Source organism: Eptesicus fuscus, chromosome 8 (assembly GCF_027574615.1).
Source record: "Eptesicus fuscus isolate TK198812 chromosome 8, DD_ASM_mEF_20220401, whole genome shotgun sequence".
In the NCBI taxonomy this organism is placed as follows: Eukaryota; Metazoa; Chordata; class Mammalia; order Chiroptera; family Vespertilionidae; genus Eptesicus; species Eptesicus fuscus.
Window position 1 is genome coordinate 16,350,400 of NC_072480.1, and position 27,658 is coordinate 16,378,057.

The following is a 27,658-nucleotide window of genomic DNA, read 5'->3' on the forward strand; positions in this document are numbered from 1 at the left end:
TTTGGATTCCTCTTGTTTGGGGTTCTCTGTGCTTCCTAGACTTGTAAGTCTATTTCTTTCACCAGGTAGGGGAAGTTTTCTGTCATTATTTCTTCAAATAGGTTTTCAATATCTTGCTCTCTCTCTTCTTCTGGCATCCCCATAATTTGGGTGTTGGTATGCTTGAATTGTCCCAGAGGCTCCTTACACTATCTTCATAGTTTTTGATTCTTTTTTCTTTTTGCTCTTCTGGTTGGGTGTTTTTTGCTTCCTCGTACTTCAAATCTTTGACTTGATTCTTGCGATCCTCTAGTCTACTGTTGAATCTCTGTGTATTATTCTTTATTTCAGTCAGTGTATGCTTAATTTCTGACTGGTCGTTTTCCATTTATTTTTATTTTTTTGGCATTCTCACTAAGATCCTTGAAGGTCTCACTAAGTTCCTTGGAAGTTTCTAGAAGATCCTTGAGTAACCATATAACTATGGTTTTGAACTCTATATCCAGTATTTTGCTTTCATCCATTTCTTTCATTTGTGACATCTTTCTTTGTCTCCACATTTTGGCTGCTTCCCTGTGTTTGTTTCTATGTATTGGGTAGCTGCTAAGTCTTCTTGAGTTAAAAGAGTGGCCTTGTGTGGTAGGTGTCCTATAGGGCCCAGTGGCTCAGCCTCTCCAGTCACCTGAGGTGTACACTCTTGGTGCACCCCTTTGTGGGCTGTATGCACAGTCTTATTGTAGTTAAGCCTTGATTGATGTTGGTACACTGGGAGGAATTGTCCTCCAGACCTCCAGGCCAATTGAGTGTGAGGACCAGCTGTGTCTACAATGGAAGAGCTGCTGTGCAGGACACACCCTTATGGGGCAGGACTTGCTTCAGTGGGGCTTTGATGCTCACTGAGTCTGCCCCTTGAGTGTGTCACTTATGGATGTGAAGAGTTGTAATCTGGTATGGTCTCACACTGACCACTGGGTACACTGGCTCTTGTGCAAAGGAGGTGCAATGTCAGCCACTGCCTGGGGCCACCCAGCAGGAGCTACAGAGAGATCTTCAGATTCCTCCTCTTTGTATCGGGTTTGGAAGTGCCCAGCTGAGGCCCAGCTGTGTAGCAAGGCAGGCTGCTGCTGCTGCTGCCTGTTTGACAAGTTTTAGGCTGAGAAAGGACAGGCCATTCATATGAAAAAGCCGCTGCACACAGCTAGGGTGGGGTTGTAAATTGGGTGGGGCGGGGTCTCTGGGAATCACCAGGGAGGAACAAACAGCAATGGTTGCCAGTCAGCCCTGCACTGGAGAGGTCCAAGTGCAGGAAAAATGACCACTGCAGCAACTCCTTCTAAAAGAAAGTCACCCTCCCGTTCCTGTCCCAATGCCAGACAGTCCAGTTTCTCCTTGTATGTGTCTGGGTCCCCCAGAGTCTTGCCCGGAGCTGGAGTTCAGAGCAAGTGGGAGCTTGTATCTCCCTCTCTATTAAAAAAGCAACGCACCCGGGTACTAGCCCATTCCACGCCTCTGCACCTCCTACCAGTCTCAATGTGCTTTCTTCTTTACCTCTAGTTGTAGAACTTCCACTCAGCCAGCTTTCCCATGGTGCTGGATGATAGTTGTCCTGTCTTTTAGTTGTAATTTTGATGTGGTTGTGAGAGGCAGCAAGTATAGGTGTTTACCTATGCCACCATCTTGGTTCCTCCTCTGGAAGGTGGGACTTTTATCCATTTTGTTCACTGTGAACATGGTGAATGGATGAACTTTTGGATGTGCAGGAGTTTACTTAATCCATTAATCCAATAGCTTCAAATGTCAGCACTTCTATATGATTGCTGTGGAAAATGAGTGGTTTAATAATCTTAAGATTTTTAACATGGACTAGGTGGTCTCTTATGGGCTTTTCAATCTGATATTCCTTGATATTCTATCAGCTAGGAAATTCTATATATATTACAAAATAGCTTATTATTAGTATATATAATACTAGAGGCCTGGGGCACTTAATTCATGCACGGAGTGGGGTTGTCCCTCAGCCCAGCCTGTACCCTCTCCAATCTGGGACCCCTCGAGGGATGCCCGACTGCCCCAGTCGGGCATCCCTCTCACAATCCAGGACTGCTGGCTCCCAACTGCTTGCCTGCCTGCCTTCCTGATTGCCCCTAACCGCTTCTGCCTGCCAGCCTGATCACCCCCTAACCACTCTGCTGCCAGCCTGTTTGCCCCCAACTTCCCTCCTCTGCCGGCCTGGTTACCCCTAACTGCCCTCTCCTGCAGGGTTGATCACCTCCAATTGCCCTCCCTTGCAGGCCTGGTCCTTCTCAATTGCCCTCCCTTGCAGACCGGGTGCCTCCCAACTGCCCTCTCCTGCTGGCCATCTTGTGGTGGCTATCTTTTTTTTTTTTTTTTTTTTTTTTTTTAATTTCTTTATTTATTAAGGTGTCACATATTTGTCCTCATCCCCCCATTCCCATCCCACCCCTCTCCCCACGCATGCCCCAATCCCCTGTTGAACTTAACCGTTGGATAGGCTTATATGCATGCATACAGGTCCTTTGGTTGAACTCTCCCCCTCCCCCCACCCTCCCCCTACCCTCCCCTATCCTCCCTCTGAGGCCCGATAGTCCGATCGATGCCTCCTTGCTTCTGGTTCTGTTCTTGTTCCTCAGTCTATATTGTTCATCATTTCCTCTAGATGAACGAGATCATATGTCACTAGATATATACTAATAAGAACTGAATGTGAGACGAGCAACAATATTTATGCTGACAGGCAAATGAATCAATCTGTAGCGAGCTTCCCCCTGGACCAACAGTTCTTTTGAGACCCAATTTCGATGTCCAGTAGTTCCTTATGTGTACATGTCAGCACTGACCCCTCAGCTCTGGATGGTGGACAAATGGTGGTAAAGGAGGTCTGACTCCCGCTGGTTTGGTCTCGGCCGAACCCAGGGGCACGGCGTCACCCAGACTAAGGGGAACGTGGCCTCACCCATACCCAAGGGGCGCGTGGTCTCACCTGGGCCTGGGACCCAGCCTCACCCGGATGGATCCAGGGGCGCATGGCCTCACCCGGACCCAGGATCTGGCTTCACCCGTACCCAGGGACGCTTGGCCTCTCCCAGACCCAGGAGCACATGGCCTCACCCGGGCTTAGTTGCACAAGGCCTCACCTGGATCCAGGGACACATGGTCTCTCCCGGACCCAGGGACGCTTGGCCTCTCCCAGACCCAGGGCCACTTGGGCTCGCCCGGGCCTAGGTGCACGAGGCCTCATCCGGATCCAGGGACGCATGGTCTCACCCGGACCCAGGGACGCTTGGCCTCTCCCAGACCCAGGGGCACGTGGCCTCACCCGGGCCTAGGTTCACGAGGCCTCACCCGGATCCAGGGACACATGGTCTCACCCAGACCCAGGAACGCCTGGCCACTCCCAGACCCAGGGCCACTTGGGCTCACCCGGGCCTAGGTGCACGAGGCCTCACCCAGATCCAGGGACACATGGTCTCACCCGGACCCAGGGACGCTTAGCCTCTCCCAGACCCAGGGGCACATGGCCTCACCTGGGCCTAGGTGCACGAGGCCTCATCCGGATCCAGGGACACATGGTCTCACCCGGACCCAGGGACGCTTGGCCTCTCCCAGACCCAGGGCCACTTGGGCTCACCCGGGCCTAGGTGCACGAGGCCTCAACCGGATCCAGGGACGCATGGTCTCACCCGGACCCAGGGACGCTTGGCCCCTCCCAGACCCAGGGCCACTTGGGCTCACCCGGGCCTAGGTGCACGAGGCCTCACCCGGATCCTGGGACACATGGTCTCACCCGGACCCAGGGATGCTTGGCCTCTCCCAGACCCGGGGCCACTTGGGCTCACCTGGGCCTAGGTGCACGAGGGCTCACCCGGATCCAGGGACACATGGTCCCACCCGGACCCAGGGACGCTTGGCCTCTCCCAGACCCAGGGCCACTTGGGCTCACCCGGGCCTAGGTGCACGAGGCCTCAACCGGATCCAGGGACACATGGTCTCACCCAGACCCAGGAACGTTTGGCCACTCCCAGACCCAGGGCCACTTGGGCTCACCCGGGCCTAGGTGCACGAGGCCTCACCCAGATCCAGGGACACATGGTCTCACCCGGACCCAAGGACGCTTAGCCTCTCCCAGACCCAGGGGCACGTGGCCTCACCCGGGCCCAGGTGCACGAAGCCTCATCCGGATCCAGGGACACATGGTCTCACCCGGACCCAGGGACGTTTGGCCTCTCCCAGACCCAGGGCCACTTGGCCTCACCCGGGCCTAGGTGCACGAGGCCTCATCCGGATCCAGGGACGCATGGTCTCACCCGGACCCAGGGATGCTTGGCCTCTCCCAGACCCGGGGCCACTTGGGCTCACCCGGGCCTAGGTGCACGAGGCCTCACCCGGATCCTGGGACACATGGTCTCACCCGGACCCAGGGATGCTTGGCCTCTCCCAGACCCAGGGCCACTTGGGCTCACCCGGGCCTAGGTGCACGAGGCCTCACCCGGATCCAGGGACATATGGTCTCACCCGGACCCAGGGACGCTTGGCCTCTCCCCGACCCAGGGCCACTTGGGCTCACCCGGGCCTAGGTGCACGAGGCCTCACCCGGATCCAGGGACACATGGTCTCACCCGGACCCAGGGATGCTTGGCCTCTCCCAGACCCAGGGCCACTTAGGCTCACCCGGGCCTAGGTGCACGAGGCCTCACCCAGATCCTGGGACACATGGTCTCACCCGGACCCAGGGACGCTTGGCCTCTCCCAGACCCAGGGCCACTTGGGCTCACCCGGGCCTAGGTGCACGAGGCCTCACCCGGATCCAGGGACACATGGTCTCACCCGGACCCAGGAACGTTTGGCCACTCCCAGACCCAGGGCCACTTGGGCTCACCCGGGCCTAGGTGCACGAGGCCTCACCCAGATCCAGGGACACATGGTCTCACCCGGACCCAAGGACGCTTAGCCTCTCCCAGACCCAGGGGCACGTGGCCTCACCCGGGCCCAGGTGCACGAAGCCTCATCCGGATCCAGGGACACATGGTCTCACCCGGACCCAGGGACGTTTGGCCTCTCCCAGACCCAGGGCCACTTGGGCTCACCCGGGCCTAGGTGCACGAGGCTTCATCCGGATCCAGGGACGCATGGTCTCACCCGGACCCAGGGACGCTTGGCCTCTCCCAGACCCAGGGCCACTTGGGCTCACCCGGGCCTAGGTGCACGAGGCCTCGCCCGGATCCTGGGACACATGGTCTCACCCGGACCCAGGGATGCTTGGCCTCTCCCAGACCCAGGGCCACTTGGGCTCACCCGGGCCTAGGTGCACGAGGCCTCACCCGGATCCAGGGACATATGGTCTCACCCGGACCCAGGGACGCTTGGCCTCTCCCCGACCCAGGGCCACTTGGGCTCACCCGGGCCTAGGTGCACGAGGCCTCACCCGGATCCAGGGACACATGGTCTCACCCGGACCCAGGGATGCTTGGCCTCTCCCAGACCCAGGGCCACTTAGGCTCACCCGGGCCTAGGTGCACGAGGCCTCACCCAGATCCTGGGACACATGGTCTCACCCGGACCCAGGGACGCTTGGCCTCTCCCAGACCCAGGGCCACTTGGGCTCACCCGGGCCTAGGTGCACGAGGCCTCACCCGGATCCAGGGACGCATGGTCTCACCCGGACCCAGGGACGCTTGGCCTCTCCCAGACCCAGGGCCACTTGGGCTCATCCGGGCCTAGGTGCACAAGGCCTCACCCGGATCCAGGGACACATGGTCTCGCCCGGACCCAGGGACGCTTGGCCTCTCCCAGACCCAGGGCCACTTGGGCTCACCCGGGCCTATGTGGTGGCTATCTTGTGTCCACATGGGGGCAGGATCTTTGACCACATGGGGGAAGCTATATTGTGTGTTGCAGTGATGATCAATCTGCATATTACTCTTTTATTAGATAGGATAGAGGCCTGGTACAGGGGTGGGGGCCAGCTGGTTTGCCCTGAAGGGTGTCCCGGATCAGGTGGGGGTTCCCTTGGGGCATGGGGCAGCCTGAGCAAGGGGCCTGTGGTGGTTTGCAGGCTGGCCACGCCCCCTGGCAACCCAAGTGGAGGCCCTGGTATCTGGAATTTATTTTCCTTCTACAATTGAAACTTTGTAGTCTGGAGCGGAGCCAAGCCTGGGGCTCCCTCCGAGGCTGGTAGCCATTTGTGTTGGGGTTATAAATGAAACTTTGTTGCCTTAAGCAGGTGGGCCCGGCCAGGGTATGTGGAAAGCTTTGCTTCCCCTGTTGCCGGTGGCAACCCTGGCCTGCTCTCTCAAGCTCCATTCTGCCTCCATTTGTTTGAATTTGTTTACCTTCTATAATTGAAACTTTGTAGCTTGAGTGGAGGCTTAGGCCTGGCAAGGGCAGGCAGAAAGCTTAGCTTCCTCTGTTACCTAGGAAACCTTGCTCTCTGTGGCTGTAGCCATCTTGGTTTGGGTTAATTTGCATACTCTCTCTGATTGGATGGTGGGCGTGGCTTGTGGGCGTGTTGGAGGTATGGTCAATTTGCATATTTGTCTATTATTAGTTAGGATAACTATATAATATTATATATAAATTTTCTATCTAATATGTAAATTTATATATATAACATATGATGTATATATATATATATATATATATATATATATATATATATATATAAATATATATATATTATATATCCTAATATATAAAAACCCAGGGTCTGTGATGATCAAAGGCTCAACTGAACACTGGAAGTCAGTCCTGCAGTCAGTGCTGTATTGCCATGGTGACTCAGCACTGACTGCTGAGGGGGCTGCAGATCAGGCCTGGAGAGAGGCCCAGAGAGAGAGGCAGGGTCTGATCCACAGTCTTGGTGGCAGCTGTTGATCAGCCCTTGCCTCTCTCTTTCTCTCCGGGCTTAGCCAGCAGCCATGCCTCTGTTTCTCTCCGGGCCTCTGTGGGGGCTGCTGATCAGCCCCGCCTCTCTGATCAGGCCTGGAGATAGGCCCGGAGATGCTGACTGGCATAGAAACTGACCAATCAGAACCTAATCTGGGTGAACTGCAAAGGCAGAAACTAAGGTGGGGTCTGAGGAGGGTTTTAAATGACAATAGCTGTTTGGTGTAAGGTGTAAGAAAGCAGTTCAATATTTTAATGACCGGTTTGGCAGTATAGTGCATATGGATGGACATCAAGTCCAGATATAGGGATTATGTATTTTTGTCTGCCAAGAGCAACTCCTCCTGCTGAAAAAGGCTCCCCCCGCCCCCCCGATTTAAGCAATCCTATCCTATATAACCTATCTATACTAATAAAAGAGTAATAAGCTAATTAGACCAGGTTGACCAGCCATCTTCTGGACATCTGACTTCCTTCCGGACAAAGCTATGATGGTGGGAGTCGAGGCAGAGGCAGTTAGGGGTGATATCAGGCTGGCAGGGGAAGGCAGTTGGGGCAACCAGGCCAGCAGGGGAGGGCAGTTGGGGGTGAGATCAGGCTAGCAGGGGAGGGCAGTTGGGGGCAAGATCAGGCCAGCAGGGGAGGGCAGTTAGGGGTGATCAGGCAGGCAGATGCAGATAGGGGTGAGATCAGGCCAGCAGGGGAGAGCAGTTGGGGGTGAGATCAGGCCGGCAGGGGAGGGCAGTTAGAGGTGATCAGGCAGGCAAGCAGAGGCAGTTAGGGGTGATCAGGCAGGCAGGCAGGTGAGAGGTTAGGAGCCAGTCATCTCAGATTGTGAGAGGGATGTCCCACTGCCTGTGGGATCAGGCTTAAACAGCAGTCGAACACCCCCCAAAGGGTCCCTGATTAGAGAGGGTGCAGGCTGGGCTGAGGGAACCCCCTGCCCTGTGCATGAATTTCATGCACCAGGCCACTAGTATATATATAAATGTGTGTATACATAGTTATTTATCCTAATTTTTTTAGAGTTCATCTGAGAATATGTTTTTTATTGATTGTATAGAGAGAGGAAGGGAGACATAGAAAGATAGGTAGGTAGAGAGATAGATAGATAGATAGATAGTTAGAAATGTTGATAGAGAGATAGATAGTTAGAAATATAGATAGAGAGATAGATAGATAGAAATATTGATGTGAGAGAGAAACATTGATCAGTTGCCTCCTGTATGTATGGTATATGCCCCTACTGTGGATCGAACCTACACTCTTTTGATATACAGATAACACTTCAACCAACTGAGCTACTTGGCTAGGGCTATCCTAAATTTTTAAATATTTGAAATAAATAATAACTTACAGCTGTGGTTCACTTTTTTTAAAGCTGAAAAATCCTTTCTTTGAGTGAAAATGTTATGAGGAAACCTAATATATATAGATAAAATAAAGAAGAAGTAAAAATGGGGGAAGAAGGAGGGAATTTATAGCTCTGCCTGTTCCCCAGAATACATCATCTTCCTCAGGACAGTCCCTGGAATAGTTTGACTATTACTAGATTATACGAATACTAAATAATATATTTTGAACATTTACTATGTAACCAAGTGCTTTAAATACATCATATCATTCAATTTTCACAACAATCCTATGCAATAGTGTATTATTATTTTCTATATTATGTAAATAAGGACAATAAGGTTTAAAGAGCTTAAAAAACTTTTGTCCAAGATCTTTGTGATAGTCATTTCCCTAGATTGCTGCCAATGATCCTTACCTTCTGGTGTTAGTGCCTTTGTGTAATCCTCTCTTACAATGAATAAGAGCTGGCCATTGTGATCAGTAGAAAATCAGAGGTGTTGGTATGTAACTTCCAAGGAGAGTTAATAATGTCATTGTAGCCCTGCCTTGCTCTCTTGGATCGCTCACTCTGGAGTAAGCCAGTTGCCACATCATCAGAACATTCAAGCAGCCTGTGGAGCCCACATGGAAAGGAGCTGAGTCTCTCTGACAATAGCTTGTACCTACTTACCACATGAGTGAGTTCCCAGCCCCAGTCTAGTCTTCAGCTGACTGCAGCCCCAGCCAACATCTGAGTACAACCTTGTGAAGAGACCTTGTACCAGAACCACTTACCCAAGCCACTCCCAAATTTCTGACTTATAGAAACTATGGAAGATAAAAAATGATTATTAATATTGTAAACCAGAAAGTTTTCGGGTGATTTGTAACATAAGATTAGATAGCTGGTATAATCTTGTAGACAGTTCAATAGCAGAACCAAGATTTTTAACCCCAGGTATGACTCTAGAGTTTATCCTCTTAACCATAAATGCTCTACTATTTTCTTACATACTCATTTTAACACAGAGTTAAAAATTATTCAAGCATCTTACAAACTTTATGTCACAGATTGGAAAATTGAGGCATAGAGAGGTTAAAAATTAGTTAGGGAATCCAGGATTTGAAGTCAGATGCTCTAATTCTAAGAGTTGGGTAAGGTAAGGTCATAATCAGAACAATCCTTCAGAAAAATTAATCTGGAGTTGGAATGCCAGATGAAATGCATAGGAAAGAGCCTGAAAGTGTGGACCTTAACTTGGAGGCTACTGCAATTATTGCAGAGAACAGTTATTTGAGGGAAATGGAGACCTCTGTCATGCAGAGTAACTACTAAACCATTTCTCAAAATATCTTTGGTACTTCTATCAATTATTAAAAATTTGGATGGGCAGGTCACTGACCTGTAACAGTAATGTATTTCTCAATAATATCTACTTATTGGTCAATATTCCAGAAGGAAACTTACCCTGATCATTGCCCAACATGGCCTCCAAAATGTAGGAGTTGGGTCAGTTGAAGTTTGCTTTCTGCATTCACTATAATATTTAACTTCTCTTTTCCTGTAGCACTTCATATTTGTTTTTATGTTAAAAGTTTTTTGTTTTTTTAATTGATTTCAGAGAGAGGAAGGGAGAGGGAGAGAGGGATAGAAACATCAGTGATGACAGAGAATTATTGATTTGCTGCTTCCTGCATGCCCTCTACTGGGGCTTGAGCCTGCAACTTGGGCATGTGCCCTGACTGGGAATCAAACAATGACCTCCTGGTTCATGGGTCGACACTCAGTGTACCCCTGTTTTTAAAAAAGGAAAGGGAGTGTACCAATTTTTTCTGCCATTAAAGTAAGCTAACAAATGATAATAAAGCAAGTTAAAAAATGTTAATTGAAAGGAGAAATTCTGGTGCAGGAGAGAACTGATTGTGCTCTGTCCTTGGTAGACTTTTGAGTCATTCATGCAGTATAGTGTCTGGAGAGTTCTAGTGAGTCATGCATTTCTAACTATGGAAGAAAAATGTATTTTCTAAAGCATTATGTCTGTTATTACTCATTATGTCTGTTATTACTCATATCTTTCAGTCAGCATCCACAAATGCTGGTACCCTATTGACTGGTGATCTAATAGAAAGTTCCTCGTAGACAGATCCAACACAATTTCCCTCTAAATCTGATAAATTTGGCACAAGTCCTTTTATTTGGCTTGCAAGATGTTTGCATTAACATTGTGACTTATTTTGGGCTTGGTGTTAAGAGGATTGTTTAGTAGCAAAATGGAACATTTGGATTTTGTGGCAGTCAGGAAGAATGCTCTTATTTTATAATGAAACAACTGAACAAAGGTTCTTTATAGTGATTCATTCCACATGTGGGAAAATTTCTTTTTATATATCTTCTATCTCTTTTGGATACACGAAGCTGCTTTACTTTCAATATTTAGGCAGATTTCCCAGTGAGTGATTTGGGAACAATATATGTAAATTATAAAGATAGGTTCCTCTGCAAAACGAACAGGATTGAAACTGTAGGATTGAATGTTAGGAACCAATTGGGTTCTATTCCTAACTAGGCCAGAGCTTGTGTATAACCTTGAGCTATTCATTTAACCTCTTTTTAAATTTAGTTTTTATATTTGAAATAGGCAGGAAGTTGCTTACCTATTAAGCAAAGGCAGAAACAATTTCCTGACAGGAAGATGACTCAGCAGTCAAGGAGGCTAAATAGCCTCTTGTCTTAGAAGTGTTCAGGGAGAGAGGCAGACAGCTGCCTGGATGAAGTGAATTGTGGTGCTTGAAGAAGGGGGACCAGACCACGCAAACGAAGCCTGACATTTAGGAACAAGTAAAAAGACTGTGTCATGGAGGGCCTGTTATTTGCCAGGCACTGTGCTAGATTCTGGGAGATAAGTTTCTGCCTTTATGAAGTTTACTGTTGAGTCTGCTTTGTGCATGTTTGAGATCATTCAGGAGAGTTTCTGTGATTTTATTATCTGCATCTGAGTTTGTTTTTTTTTTAAATACACAATCATACAGGATCAATGCTCAAAAAATATCATAGTGGAAATCATATGGGAGGGGAGTCTGATATTGTATGGAGTATTGTTAAAACAAGCCTTGTTATAACAAGGCCTGACCCACCTTGTTAGATGAATGCAATGAATTCACACTGGCATCATTTATTACCTGAGATGAGAGCATGGGGAATGCTTTAAAATTTCTTGCATACACCTCCAGGTCGGAGTTAGTAGGCCCTCCTCTCCTCAGTCCCCAGAGGGGCTTCTTACCAATCTGATGAAGTGTAGCTTGGATGATGATTGGTGGGTCTGCAGCAACTGAACAATGGATTGGAACACACCAGCTGCCTCTAATCTTTTGCGGTCAGGGGCATGTCCAATGGTGGTGTTCTGGCAGTGAAACGGCATCCTTGGTCTTGCACCAAGGTATTGTTCTCAGCTCGCATTCTTACAAAGCAGTGGTTCTTCCTCCCGTAAGAAGTTTGAGATGCTCCACCTCTTGCCAAAGTGCATGCTGCTCCTGCAGGGGGAAGACAACCATAGATGCAGGGCAGGTGAGGAGACAGCAGCAGCATCACACAGTGGGTCCTCTGTGGTTTCCCAAGTCCTTCTGTGTTATTGGCTCATCTGTTCCATTATAATTTTTAAATTAAAATGGTTCCAGCTCCTATCCTACTGGGGTGAGGGATGGGGTGCCCAAGAAGCCTTGAAATATCTCTCATGATTATGTCTACATTTATTCAAGTCATCTCTAAATCAGAGTTTCTGTTGAATTGAATTCTTCATCACCACTCTTCTTATTACCCCTTGCCTGTGTTGTCCATCTCCTCCACAGGATACTACATTAGGAACTGCCAGATTCCTTTATACCCCAAAGCACCACTGATCCAAGGTAGCTCTGGGCCTCAGATCAGATAGCTGGGAGAAATATTTTATTAAGCTGCTCAGCCAAATTCACTGTCCTGATTCTTAAAGCACCATTGTGTTCTTCCCTTTAGTAGAATCAAGACTTAGGTGTAGTGTCCTTTCTCCTGCATCTCTGTACGTAAAAGGGAGTAAAAAGGTAGGAATCTATTTTTCCTTTGAGATAAATATGCCACCTCAGTGCCCCTAGGGAAGCAGAAGTGGTTTTACATTTTTATCACAGAAAGACAAAGGAAATCAGTATTTCATAAAGCATGTTGATAGGAAACTTAATATTTCTTAAGAGGACCTTAAGAGGTCCACAGAAAATCCACTGACAGAGATTCAGTTTTAAAAATGATGTCTTGGCCAACTCCATAAGCAAAGACTACAAATTTAGCATTCCAGTTAGTCCACATGGCACAAGACAAGTTGGCATGAATGAGACATACATGGGGGTTCTCTGAGATCAGAACATGAAGTTTCCATTCATATAACTTAGTGAATATGAATAATATGAATAGCCAAGCCCTGAGGGAACTTGAGATCAATATCACTCCCCCCAAGTTTTAGTTATTTATAAACATCCTATATAATAAAGAGCTAATATGCAAATGGTCATCACGCCATCACGCCTTCACGCCTTAATAGCTCAGACACTTAATACTGGGGAGAGAGGAATGGGGACCAGCCAGGCACAAATGAGCTCATGAGAGAAGAATGGGGACCAGCCAGGCACAAATGAGCTCGCGAAAGAGAAATGGGGACCAGCCAGGCTACGGCCCAGGAGAGGGACAAGCTGCCCGCTCCGCGGTCTCGGGTGCCAGCGGCTGAGCCTGCGCCTGTGGCCTGGCTCGGGAGAGGGACAAGCTGCATGCCCCACAGTCCCAGGCATCAGCGGTTGGGGCTGCAACCTGGGAGAGGGACAAGTGACCTGCCCTGCGGTCTCAGGTGAAGCTGGCCAGAGTCCTTGATTCCTGTGGCCGGCCAGAGGGAGGCAAACCCAGATCCTGGGTGCCTGCAACCAGCCAGAAGAGGGAATCTTGGGTCCTGGGTGCAGGGCAAGGCAGAGGTGGTTAGGGGTGATCAGGTGGGTAGGGGAGCAGTTAGAGGCAATCAGGCAAGCAGGCAGAGGGGATGGGGTGATCAGGCAGGCAGGCAGGTGAGCAGTTAGGAGCCAGCAGTCCCGGATTGCAAGAGGCAGTCGGACATCCTTCGAGAGGTCCCAGATTGGAGAGGGTGCAGGCTGGGCTGAGGGACTCTCCCCCCAACCCCATGCACAAATTTCATGCACTGGGCCTCTAGTCTATATTATAAAAGGCCTGTGGCCCTAACGTCATAACGACCAAAGACCAGTGCGTGTGGGCGGGGCTGTGAGAGTGACAGGGTGGTGGGCAGTGGGCGGGTGGGCGGGGCTGTGAGCGTGGCAAGGCCGTGCAGGTGGGTGGGGCCACGTGATTTCGTGTGTTGGGCTTTTAGTAGATATATAAGTATTTAGAGTGCATGATCCATCATTCTCATTGTGGCTTCGTTATTTTCAACAACTTACTCTGCTTGTCTTCAGAAAACCACTTGTTTCTGCATGGGCAATACCAGGGAGCAGCATCCTTTATAGAATGCTGTCTTAGCTTGGCTTATTTATAAAAACACAACCCTAGAGTAGGGCCTGAACTTCCTCTGCATTCAGCAACTTTTAGAAGGAAATATGATAAAGTATAGCATTAAAAAACAAACAAACAAGCATGTTTTCAGAACAGCTATATCGTTTCCTTTCCAGTGACACATGAGTCTTATTGTTTTTCTTGTGTCAAATAGAGTGTAAGTTTTTTGCAAGAATGTGTGGTAGGCAGTTAGTCAGACATGAGCAGACAAGGATGATAGGCCAGGTCCAGAAGGTCACCAGGGCAGAAAGCCCTGGGTGCCTAGCAAATGACAATTGTGGGGTGGGACCTTGCCCCCAGGGTGACCTTTCTACTTCTAGCATATGGCTGGCCATGTGATTTAGACTCTGACCTTTCCTCCCTAGAGATAACATTTAGGTCTCAGATGTATTTCAGCTCCAGGCCCAGAAAAGCAACAAAACCAGACAAGCCATGCCAAGGCAGACCTCAGGACCAGCTGCCTTGAATAATGTTCCCCTGCCCTGGATCAATCAGTGGAGTTCTAGACCTGAATATTCTATTGAGATCTCTCCCTGGGACCTCCCCCAAAATCTCTATCCTTAAAACCCTTAGGATGGAGGACCTAGTGCACTCTCCCTCCCAGGAGCACACCCTTCCTTCCCCTTCCTTTACCTCTATAACTTGTTTCCTAAGCCCATTTCTTCTACAAATTACTTCTTCTACCTCTGTGACTTTTTAAATAAATATTCTCTTATAGTTTTAGCCTTGGCTCTGAATTCTTTCTTAGCCAGAATTCAAGTACCGAGGTTGCTGAACCCAGGTCCAGTCTGACCCCACCAGTCTAATACCCAGTGTGTTCCTGCCAACAACAAATGTATACAGATGAAATCTGAGGAGGCATGTTGTTGAAGTAAGAGTATATTTCATGGCCTCTCCATAGGCAGTTAACCACATGGCTTCATGCTTTCTTCCAGGCCAGCAGTAGAGCATTTCTTGGCTGCTTTGTCTTCAGTTAAAGGGATTGCCAGATTAGGTCAAGCCCACCAAGGGTATTTTTCTTTTTTAATTAACTCAGTGTCAACTGATTAGGATTCTAATCACAGTAGTGATATCCTAACATATTCACTGATTTTGCCCATACTCAAGATTGGGAGGGGGATTATATTAGATCTGTATATCAGGGGGTAGGAATCTTAGAATTCTACCTACCATAAATAGTGACTTGTCTTTCATGTTTTAGAGCATATTAAGAATTAATAAATATAAAATTTTAAAATCTCATTCTAGGGATCATGTATCAGATTGGTACCAAGTCTTTATTCTATAGTGTCTTTCTTCTTCCTGTTTTTCCTTCTAAAATTCGAAACAATGAACTGTTTTCTGTATTTGGTATAGGCTTCTCCAAAACTAAACATAAGATTACATTAGGAAAAGTCAGTATGGCATCAGCTATCTGTAGAACTAACACATCCTAAGCAATAATTTGTAAATGGGAACTCAAAAGGTTTGGGAAATAGACAACATTAAACTAAGGTATTCAAACTATAAACTCAGAAGAGTATGCTCATATCATCCTATGTAAAGATGTAGACAAGTTAATTGGTTTCTGCACTGTGTAAAGGAAGATGATTTATACAGGGAAATGCACTGCCATGAACTTAGTAAAGGGTTGAAGCAGAGTTGTTGAGTTTGATAATAACAGCTACTAAAATCATCCCACTTATTTCACTGGGTTTGGTTCTCAGACAGGAAATTCTTCCCGCTTGAATTTGGTTTTCTAGATACCACACAAAGAATTTACTGGCCAACAGGCATGAGAACTACAGTGTTCTTGGTGATTACATTTCTTAATGAAAAATAATAGACATTCTAGTTTATATATTCTTTTATGAATTTGATTATGGTTAATTGGTACCCTAGAATCCAACTGTCTCTAGGCATACCAACAGAACTCACCCTCCAGACATAAACTTGAGGGCTAGACTTTAAATGAGATGACCAAGCACATTGTCATCCCTTGAGATCCTGACTGGCCCCTGGCCTAGACAACAACTCTGTCTTAACTTTCCCTTATTGCAGCATGTTGGATTTATAACATGCTTTGAGAAGGCAATGTCAGTGACCTCAATGTTTGGAGCCCAAATCATCTAGTGGCACAGGCTGACAACCTGAATATGTTTTCAGCTGAAATGAGCAAGTGGTTGCAGCAGTCACCACAGCAACGGTGTGGCTGAAACCCTTGGGAACTTTCTGCTGAGGAATAAGGAGAGGGATCATGATGGCTTCAACATGAATTAATAGTGACTCTTAGAATTTGGCTGCTGGGAATCCTTTATTTTTTTTTCTAGTAAACATAAGTATGGAATCTATAGACGATGGCGGCATAGGTAAAGGCAGTACTTGTTGCCTCCCACAACACATCAAAATTACAACTAAAATACAGAACAACCATCATTCAGAACTGCCTGAAATCTGGCCAAATGGAAGCCCTACAACTAGAGATTAAAGAAGAAAGCAGCCCTAGCTGGTTTGGCTCAGTGGATAGAGCGTTGGCCTGTGGACCAAAAGGTCCCGGGTTTGATTCCTGTCAAGGGCAGGTACCTCGGTTGCAGGCTCTTCACCGGCCCGGGCCCTCATCAGGGCTTGTGCAAGAGGCAACCAATCGATGTGTTTCTATCACATAGATGTTTCTCTTGTCTTTCCCTCTCTTTTCCACTCTCCCTAAAAATCAATGGAAAAATATCTTCGGGTGAGGAAGAAGAAGAAGAAGAAGAAGAAGAAGAAGAAGAAGAAGAAGAAAGCACACTGAGACTGGTAAAAGGGGTGGAGGCACAGAACAGCCTGGCCCGACACTCTTGTGAGGTGTGTTTTTACTTAGGAGGTATATCTTGGCCACAGAGACCCCCTGCGAGGAGCAAGGGGTCCTGGGCCCACACCAGAACTGTCAGCCCAGGATTCCAGTGGTGGGAAGAGGAGTCCCTGCAACTTTGAACTGTAAAAAAGAGTGGGAATTTTGGCTGGGTAATAATAAAGGCTGCCAGAGCCCTAACTGGTGTGGCTCAGTGGATAGAGCGTTGGCCTGAGGACTCAAGGGTCCCAGGTTTGATTCTGGTGAAGAGCATATATCTTGGTTGTGCGCATATACCCAGTAGGGAGTGTGTAGGAGGCAGCTGATCGATGTTTCTCTTTCATCGATGTTTCTAACTCCCTATCCCTCTTCCTTCCTCTCTGTAAAAAAATCAATAAAATATATTTTTAAAAAAATGCTGCCTGAGATCAGGAAGTTCCTCTTAAAGGGCCCATGCAGGGCTTTCTTGGACTCACTCCCTCAGAGCTCCATCACTGGGGTAGCAGCTTGAAAGTACCCAGGGCCATATAGGGAGAAAATAAATTATCTGGCACCAGGGCAAGAACTGGGGGCAGCTTTCTCCTAGACAAACGTGCTGGCAGAGGTCATTGTTTCTCTGCTGAGATCTCTCCCCACACAGAGCTGATTGGCAGGTGCCATATCTGTGTTTCCATCAGCCTGGCCCACACTGTTCCCCGCGCCCCCCCCCCCCCCCCCAATCCTGGTGATTCCCTGAGATCCTGTCCCACCCAAGCTGTTTGCAGTGCCTTTTCCATATGAATTTACTGACCAACCAGCATGAGAACTATAGTACTCTTGATTATATTTCTTAATGAAAAATAATATATATTCCAGTTTATATGTTTTTCTTGCTTTCAAACAAGTAGCAGCTGGACTCAGTGTGCCCTATATCTCTTGAAAAGAGGCCCCAGGCCTGGCACTAGCAGCATCTTGCCAAGTTTCACAGCTTGGTCTCTTCTGGACTCCTACAAGCAGCCATCTGTAGATTTCTCTGTAGCTCATGCAGGGTGGCCTCAGGTAGGGTACAGGCAGTGGCTGACTTTGTACCTCCTAGGAGGCCCAGAGCGAGTGCACTCGGTGGACAGCTTCAGACCATGCCAGATTACAACTCTACCACATCCATGAGTGATACACTTAAGGGACAGACTCAGTGAGCACCAAAGCCCCACTGAAGCAAGTCCTGCTCCAAAGTGGTGTCTCCTGAATAGCAGCTCTTCTGCTGTAGTCAAAGCTGGACCTCACAGCCAATTGGCCTGGGGGTCAATTCCTCCCAGTGACACCAACATCAGTGAAGGTTCAAATACAACAGGACACTGCACACAGCCCACACAGGAATGCATCTAGAGTGCCCAGCTCAGGTGACTGAAGAGGCTGAGCCACTGGGCCCTACAGGACACCTACCACACAAGGCCAATCTAACAATTCCAGGAGACATAGCTGCTCTTCCTAATACATAGAAACAAACACAAGGAAGCAGCCAAAATGCAGAGACAAAGAAACATGTCACAAATGAAAGAACAGAAGAAATCTCCAGAAAAAGAACTAAATGAAATGGAAGCAAGCAAACGACTAGATACAAAGTTCAAAACAATGGTTATAAGGATGCTCAAGGAACTTAATGAGAACTTCAAGGCACTTAGTGAGAATGTCAAGGAATTTAGTGAGAATTTCAAGGAAATTAGTGAGACTATCAACAACATAAATAAGGAACAGTCAGAAATGAAGGATACACTAATTAAAGAATAATTTAAGGGATTCAACAGTAGAGGATGCCAGGATCAAATCAGTGATTTGGAATATGAGGAAGCAAAAAAACATCCATTCAGAAGAGCAAAATGAAAAAAGAACCTAAAAATATGAATATAGTGTAAGAAGCTTCTGGGACTACTTCAAGCATACCAACATTCACATTATAAGGGTACCAGAATGAGAAGTGAGTGAGCAAGAATTTGAAAACCTATTTGAAGAAATAATGACAGAAAACTTGCCCCACCTGGTGAAAGAAATAGACTTACAAATCCAGGAAGCACAGAGAGCCCCAAACAAGAAGAACTCAAAGAGGCCCACACCAAGACACATCATAATTAAAATGCCAAGGGTTAAAGACAAAGAGAGAATCTTAAAAGCAGCAAGAGAAAAGCAGTTAATTACCTACAAGGGAGTGCCCATATGACGTCAGCTGATTTCTCAACAGAAACTTTGCAGGCCAAAAGGGAGTGGCAAGAAATATTCAAAGTGATGAAAAGCAGGGACCTACAACCAAGATTACTCTACCCAGCAAAGCTATCATTTAGAATTGAAGGTCAGATAAAGAGCTTCATACACAAGAAAAAGCTAATGGAGTTCATCACCATCAAACTAGAATTACATGAAATATTGAAGAGCCTTCTTGAAGAAGAAGAAGGAGAAGAACAAGAAGGAGAAGAAGAACAAGAAAAATATGAACAATAAAATGGCAATCTATACTAATAAAGGGTAATATGCTAATTAGACCAGGAGACCTTCTGGACAAAACAATGGTGGCGGGGCCAAGGCAGAGGTGGTTAGGGGCGATCAGGCCAGCAGGGGAGAGCAGTTGGGGGTGATCAGGCCAGCAGGTGGGGCAGTTGGGGGCGGTCAGACCGGCAAGGGGACAGTGGGGGCGAGTAGGCTAGCAGTGGGGGCAGTTGGGGGCAAGCAGTCTGGCAGCAGGGGGCAGTTGGGGGCGAGCAGGCTGGCGGGGGGGGCAGTTGGGGGCAATCAGGCCGGCAGGGAGGGGCAGTTGGAGGTGATCAGGCTGGCGGGGGGGGGGGCAGTTAGGGGTGATCAGACCAGAAGGGGGGGCAGTTAGGGGCGATCAGGCAGGCAGGCAGAGTGGTTAGGGGCTATTCGGCAGGCAGGCAGGTGAGCAGTTAGGAGCCAGTGGTACCGGATTGCGAGAGGGATGTCTGACTACCACAAGGATCAGGCCTAAACCGGCAGCTGGACATCTCCCGAGGGGTCCCACATTGGAGAGGATGCAGGCCGGCCTGAGGGACACCCCCACCCCTGTGCATGAATTTCATGCACCGGGCCACTAGTAAATATATAAGAGTATATATCTACCAATAATTGAATCTAAAAATTAAAATAAATGAACAAGGGCTCTAATGAGCAAATAAACTGATGAATAAAATAGAACCAGAGGCATCAAAACATGGAACAGACTGACGAATTTCAGAGGGAATGTGGTGGGAGTGGAAACAGATTAACCAAATAACTTATATGCATATATGCATTACCCATGGACACAGGCAATAGGGTGGTGAAGGCAAGGATCCTGGGGCAGGGCAGGATCCTGGTGGAGAGGGGAATGATCAGAAAAAAGCGGGAGACACCTGTAATACTCTCAACAATAAAGACTAAAAAAACACAAACAAAAATCCACAAGTATGCATTGTGATTGTTCTTTAACATGAAACACTTCTCTTAACTTTTTGCAACCTGTCTACTCTTTTAGATTTTAGAAATACTATGTAAATCTTCAAAATAGCCCCCAAATTTAAAGGTTGGAAGAGGGAAAAATGAAGAATTTGTTTTAGGATACATAAAAACATAGGTTTTTATCTCATTTTCAATTCTGCATTTCTGAATTTTCCCTTTATTTTCTACCTAATAGGCTGCACTTATTGCCAAATGGAAAGAAAGACAAAAGATGCTAAGGGGAGAAGAACAGTGAACTTGAAGAGTTGTTTTGAATCTAGTCTAAGAAGTTAGTTTTTTGTTTTGTTTCTTTAAAACAAAATTTCTCACACTATGGATTTACCAATACTAAAATCAAAATGATTCACATCAGGAACCAAAGACTGGGGGGAAAATCAGGAATAATTTATCACAGAATTTAACCATGTGTTCATAATTTTCTATTATGTCTGTTGTTGAAAAAGAGAGGATAAACAAGATTTAATTGTGACGTGAATGCAGAGTTATATAACAATAGGCATTATTTTTCCAATAGATTAGTATTTAGAAATACAAATGAAATAAAGTTATTACTGAAAAATACATTATGTTGGTTAGTCTATTTTTATGCAGCTCTAAACATAGTTATGTATGATTAGGCTCAATAGAAAATAGTTTTGTTCCTCCCCCCCCAATTTATTGAGGTAAAATTGGCAAATAAAAAAGGGCTATATTTCAGATGTATAATGTGATGTTTTGATATATGTATACATTGTGAAATGAGTTCCATAATCAAGCTAACTAACATTCATCATTTCACATAGTCACTATTTGTGTGTGTGTGATGGGAGCGCTTAGCAAATTTCAAGTATACAATATTGTAATATTAACTATAAATAATCATGCTTTCCATTAGATCTCCAGAAATGAAGTCAGAATCTCAACCATTCGCTTATTGATTGCATTTAGAAGTCAGTCATAACATCATCTATGTGCTTGTTGAGGTGGGGTGATAGTGCAGATATTACTCTAGTAAATGTGAATGAAATATGCTTGACTGGCACTCTAGAAATTGTTCAAATTGTTAAAACAAAAGAATAGGTCTGATAATAAAAGACAAGGAATTCTAGATACATCTTTTCTTGATTGTGTTTATCACATGTCGATACAGGTCATAGACTGGAGTGAGGTGCCATTTGGTGAAATAGACTGTGGTCAAGAGGGTAGAATCAAAGGTGGTGATTGATTTAAGGAACTTGTGATTTAGGGTAAATGCTATGATTTTCCTCAGTATAATTGATGCACCAAACTGGAAAATTTTTCAAAAATATGAAATAAAGTCACACAGATTTATTTACATCATATCTTTTCTTTACTATGTGTTTGTTATACAGCAAATTCATATGTTGAAGCCCTAAGTCCCAATATGACAGTATTTTGGGGTATGGCCTTTGGGAGAAAAATTACAAATTAGGTTTAGATGAGATCATAAGGGTGGGGACCCTATAATGGGATTAACATTCTTATAAGAAGAGGAAGAGAGACCAGAGATTTCTCTCTGCCATGCAGAGCACAGTGAGAAGTCTGTGAGCCAGGAACAAAGCCTTCATGAGGGAACTGAATTGGCTGGCATCTTGACTTTGGACTTCCCAGACTCCTGAACTGTGATAAGTTAATTCCTCTTGTTTAAACCACCTAGTCTATGGTATTTTGTTATGGCAGCCTGTGCCGACTACTATACTAATGTTTACTATGATAATGATGTTCACTATATATTTCTAAGACAGTTGTTTTTCTTATTTGATTAGAAATCCTTTATCTCAGAGCATCTGGGGGATGATGTGGGCAGAACTACCCTTAGGTAAAGCAAGAAAGTCTCCTGTCATGGGATCTATGCTGTAGAAGCCCCAATATAATCCTCCACTACCTGTGCCCCCTTCTGCAGGGCCATGGGGGATATTCTCACCTAGAATCATGGTTCACTCTGATATATCTTGATTTGGGCCTGAATATGTTTCTATTCTAGCTTGTCCTCCTGAAAGTGTGCTCCTTTTACCCAAGCCAGGGGATGGGCAAGGACAGGGGACAGAGGGGGTTGGGGACAGAGCTTGAATGTGTGCACGATTGTATCCACACACGAGCCCTCTCTTTGTGCAATCTGAAGCCAAGGAAGGGAAGAGAAGGGAGATGCTGAGAACATTTTCATCTTCTATGATCGAATTCCAGTGCAGAATGCTGTGGAGTCTAAGAATCCTAAATTTGAACCTAGTCTTTAAAGTTGTTATGAAGGTATATTTGCAAAGAAATTATGATACTTTATTTAACAGTTTGCTAGATTGATTTATAACTTAAAAGTATTTATACATATAGGAAGTGAGCATCTATTTATACCCTATGTATCTTCAAGCCTTGCAAAAGTTAGGAGAGAGTCTGGGCTGGCATACCCCAGTACAGGGGTTTGAAAGGTTTGTTCTAAGCTTTACTCTACTGATATTTCTTGTCTACTACTCTACTTACCTGTAGCAGTCAGAATTACCCGTACTGAACACTATGCCAGAAAGAAATGTGTTTGATTATTGTTATTTTGCTTTATATATCAAAGTGGGAGGGAGGATTCCAAGTAGTAGTTCTCTCTATTTCTCAATTTCAATTTTTTTTTGTAAAATGGAACATGAAAGCACTTCTTTCATGAGGTTGTTGTGAGAAATAAATTAAGTAATAGTGCATTTAACAAAATGGTTGGCACACAGAAAGCTCTCCAAATGCTATATATTTTTACTGTTATTGTTAATATCATCTTGGTTCAAAATTGAACATTGCTGGTTATTAGGTAACAGTGGCTATTATATAAAAAATGGATCTTGTCTGACAAGTGATAAGTAGGCTCAACCTGGAGACAAACCCATGGATCCAGCTCACTTGGGCTACCACCACCTGAGGTCCAGCTGCTACCTCTGGAACTGTGGGAAAGTGTCAGGCTAACCTCTACTCTTCAATGTAGAGGGACCTGGAATCTCAGAAAAGTGCAGGCCTTGTCCAGGGCTGGAAAAGAGGCAACAGACATGAATAATGGCTTGACATTCCTATTTCAGAGACATCCCTACTTCTCCAAAACAAGGCCCGGGCAGAAATTCTCACTCATGTGTTAAAATTCTGGCCTTCAACATACCTATTAACCGAGAGAGATCCAATATTTTAGCAATTGTCAACAATTAACATAAGCATTTGGTTGGTTGTCTTAGCCGAGATAAGAGTACAGATGGAATTGGTGGAAGGAGATTACATGCCAAGGAGGGGAAGAGAGAGTTGCTGGTATGGAGCAATGATTCTCATACTTCAGCATGCCATGGAATCCCCTGGAGGTCTTAGGTTATTGGGCCCCATCACCGAGCTTCTGACTCAGCAGGCCTGGGATGGGCCCTGTGAACTTTCATTTCTAACAAGTTCCCAGGTGATCCTAATGCTGCTGACTTGGGGGTCACATGTTGAGAACCACTGATCTAGAGTCTTCGGACCTGTTTTTGCAAGGCTATACTTTTGTGAGTAGAGACGGTCATGGTTCAAGATAGAAGGGCTATACACCAGGGCTAGCACTAATGATGAGTGTGGCCTGCTTCTCAGTTTAGCCTGGGAATGTGGCTTTCAAGTCCCTTGCTTACTTGGTGTTTGATTATCGTTATTTTGGAGCAAAACCTCTCTTAGCTGCCAGCACTTGATGCACAGTGGATGCTTAATAAACATTTGCTGAGTCAAGTGTTTTTCAAACAAGATTCCCAGAGATCAAGGAATTTGCACAAATACAAAATTAATAGGCATGTCTACTGAAAAGTTAATATACCTGGCACCTCCAGAGAATAAGATGGGTTTTCCAAATAACTAAAGTCAGGGCCCCTCTAAAGGGGTACTCTTATGGGCAACTCAGTCAGTGTAGATTCCTAAGAAAGCAAGTGCACTTGAAAGGAGTCACTCTGTCAGCATCTTTCAGAGGCCCCTTGGGTTATATTTATTCAAGAGAGAAATTTTAAAATTGAATTTTAATAATGTTCCAAAATAGAAGACCATGCAGCATGACCATGGGGCCTATTACAGCGGTTTCCATGGCCCTGCCAAGGGTCGATCTAGCTGGAATTTACCATTTAGAACTCTGTCCTCATTTTACTTTAGTCATTTCAGGACTTAATAATAGTTTACTTTATGTTCTTATAATAATTCACTGCTGCTGTAGGTCAAGTATAGGTGGTGGGATGTGTATGTGTGTTGGAGGGGGGTGGGTAGGGGATCTCAGTCCAATGCCGACTTTGACATCTTCATTGCTAGGTTTCCAAGGTCACCTGAATGACAGCATTCAGGTAGCTGAGGAGTGGAAACATGAAGGATTGTGAATGGGAGCCCCAACTTGGTGAACATCACTTTTGCTCAACTTCCTTTGGCTAGGATTTAATTACTTGGCTGTGATACCTTTATAATTAATCTGGTTATTAAATAACAAGAAAGGAGTAAAGGGAAGACTAGATAATACAGGCATGCCACTTATACAGCTTTGCCAGGAAGCTGCAGTTAACATTCTCCAAGTCTGTTCCCTGCAGATCGCTGGGGGAAGGGTCTGGACAATAGACACATGCCCAGTAAGGTCTGGGTGATGTGGGAAGATGCTTAGCTGTCAGTCACACCTGGGAACAAGTCAGTGTCCAGAATAGGCATGGCCACTGCAAGCGTGGGAAGATTTGATATTTTAACTCCTGAACCAAGAGGTTTCTCTCCATTGCTCTCTTGCACTTGGGTCCTCTTGCTCTATTGGACCTCCTATTGCAAGGGGCACGCTCCCCTGCATTCGCCCCCATGGCTCATGGCCATGTGGACCCCACACAATGGCCTGATGGGCTAAATCTAGCCTGATGCTATATCAGGCTCAACTCCACCGTGGGACTGAAACTCTGGGCACTAGCCCTACGTTTGGCTCTGCTGGAGCCCCACCTACACATTTTCCAGGACTGGTTTAAAGACAGTGGGACTTTGCAACCCGAGAAATATAATTCCATGCAAATAAAAACCATTCATTCTCCCATGCCAGTCTTAGAAAATTCCTTTTCTGAAGATTTCGAAAGAGCCACCCCATTCCCACTAGCAACAGAGGAATACATCAACTTAATCCTCCAGCAACAGCTGCATCTCACTGAAAAGGTGGGTCAGAAATATAGCCCCTGGCTGGGCAGCCACTTCCCATGACAACTCCACACCAAGCGCAGATGTTTGGTGTACATCCAGTTAGGTTTATACAGAAGGAAATCTAAGTTTATGATTCCTGTTTCCGACTGATACACAAGATATCACCTTTTCTTGAAAACGTACTGCAGTGTCTCCCGGGGTTTGCTCCTAGTTAACCTTTCATGTAAGGTATTCCCCAAAGTAAACCGGACAAAGTTCTGTGGCCAAATAAAGTTTAAGAAACAGAGCATGTCCTAGTTCCCTCTTAGGAAGTCATGGTTCAGCATCTTAAAGCTTATGAGAAGTTGTAAAGAAACCAGCTTATTTTCATCGAATCCAGTACTTTTCATACTAACTTTACACAGGACACTTTGTTTTAGCAACATGTGTTGATATCCTGTGGACCTAAGGTCATTGTTATTATTGTCAGTGATTTCTTTCTGCTTTGACTAGTTGTGATGCTATTGGGGCCCTTTCCCCACACCAAATGACCAGGAGTATTATGGGTTTGAGCTTATCTATCTATCTATCTATCTATCTATCTATCTATCTATCTATCTATCATCTATCTAGTGCATTTTTTTTTCTATCTCTGCTCTCCATCTTGGGTTATTAGCCCTCCCTTTTTTAGATGGCTCGTGTGTCTCCTCTTAGCAGTGTTCCTCGAGTCCTGGCCCTCTCCTCAGCTTCTAATCTTCTTCAGTCTGGGAAAATAGTCCAGCTTGCTTCAATATATTAAAAACTTCTGGCCCTGGCTGGCTAGCTCAGTTGGTTAGAGAGTTGTCTCAATGTGGATTCAATCTAAGAATTATCCAATGAATGCATAGATGAGTGGAACAGCAAGTCAGTGTCTTTCTCCCTCATCCTTCCACTCTCTCTCTGAAATCAAACAATATAAATGAATGAATGAATGAATAAATAATAAACTTCTAAGAGATACTTGCAGGGAGTGGGGATGCATTTCTTTTGAGTAAGTTCCATGGGCTTAAGTGAATCTATTTTGTAAAATTATTTTCATTGTTCTATGTTTCCTTTTTTATTCCTGTTTCTTACCTCTATTCTAGAGAGAAGAGGAAACAAATAATATAGCTCTTACCTGGCCAATAAACCCAGTTTTACCCCAAAACTCTGTACTCAAGACATAAGTCAACCATAAGGCTCCATAAGGCCTTACCATTGATCCTTCCATAATTCCAATTTCCATAAAGGGAACACTTATGGATGTAAATTATATTTTAACATGTGTGTCTCTTTATTCATCTCAGATTACTTAAGTGAATGGATTTTTAAAATACATAGTCAAACTTTCATCTATTCTTCATCTTTCCTAGGCATTTCTAGAGCTGTGAGGTGAGAGAATAAAATATTTTGTGAATCATGATTTATACTGTAGTTCTGTGCTTCCTTTTTATCTAGCCCAAAATTTCCACCAAAGGATCAAAAACAAGCTTCAGGAAAAAGAAGAAACAAACTATATATATTTTAAAGATATTTAATAGTTCTTTGCTGGTTTGCATGAGGAAGGCTATCTAACCACTGTTATATTTTTTATAAAGAAAATTTCTTCAGAGTTAGAGAATCTATTAATACCAGTTTGGGGTGTGGCTGCTATACTTTCTGCTTCTGAAGAGGTGCTCATATTTTAGCACTCTACACATTGCACTGTCTATGATTTAAGAGTTTCAGATGACAGGAAGAAAAAGAAATAGTTCTGTTCTTTCCTATAAAGTATTCTTAGAAATGCCAACTCATTTTTCTGAAGTATATATAACACACGTTAAGGAGAAAATGAGTCACTTCCAGCCCTGAGTGGGAACTGTGACACTGTAGTAGCACAGCTTACTTAGTGTATGAAAGCAACATCCTCTGAGTTTTTAAAGTAGCACTGAATTAGCAAACTGAGAGAGCAACACTATGAAGAGGGCTCAATCCTCAATGGAGTTGAAGGTTGTCTTCAACGTTGATTGGAAACATGTTTAATAATAATATATGTAATTGTTATTGTGCGAAATGATAATTAGGTATACATGGTGCTCAGTCCCATATATGAGTCTGTTTTGTCACAGCCAAAACATGTGTTTCTAGAATTCTGGTGGGTGTCAGGTCCTTTCATCCCTGTCAAAGAGAATCAGAGCTGGACACCAATTAAAAGAGTGAAAATAAATTTTATTTTAAAACACACACACACAAAATTTGCAATAGGGAGAAAGAGATTCCAACATAGAACTGGGCTCAATTCGGAGCACAGCATGGGCAAGAGGGGATTTATAGCCAAGCACCTGGTGGGGGTTCAGGGGTTGGAATACCTAAGAGGGAACATCAGAAATAAGGAGGGATTCTGGCTATACCAAATTGATAAAGTTCTTGCTAAAGTTAGGCCAGGGTAGGGGATGAAGACCATGATCAGGTAT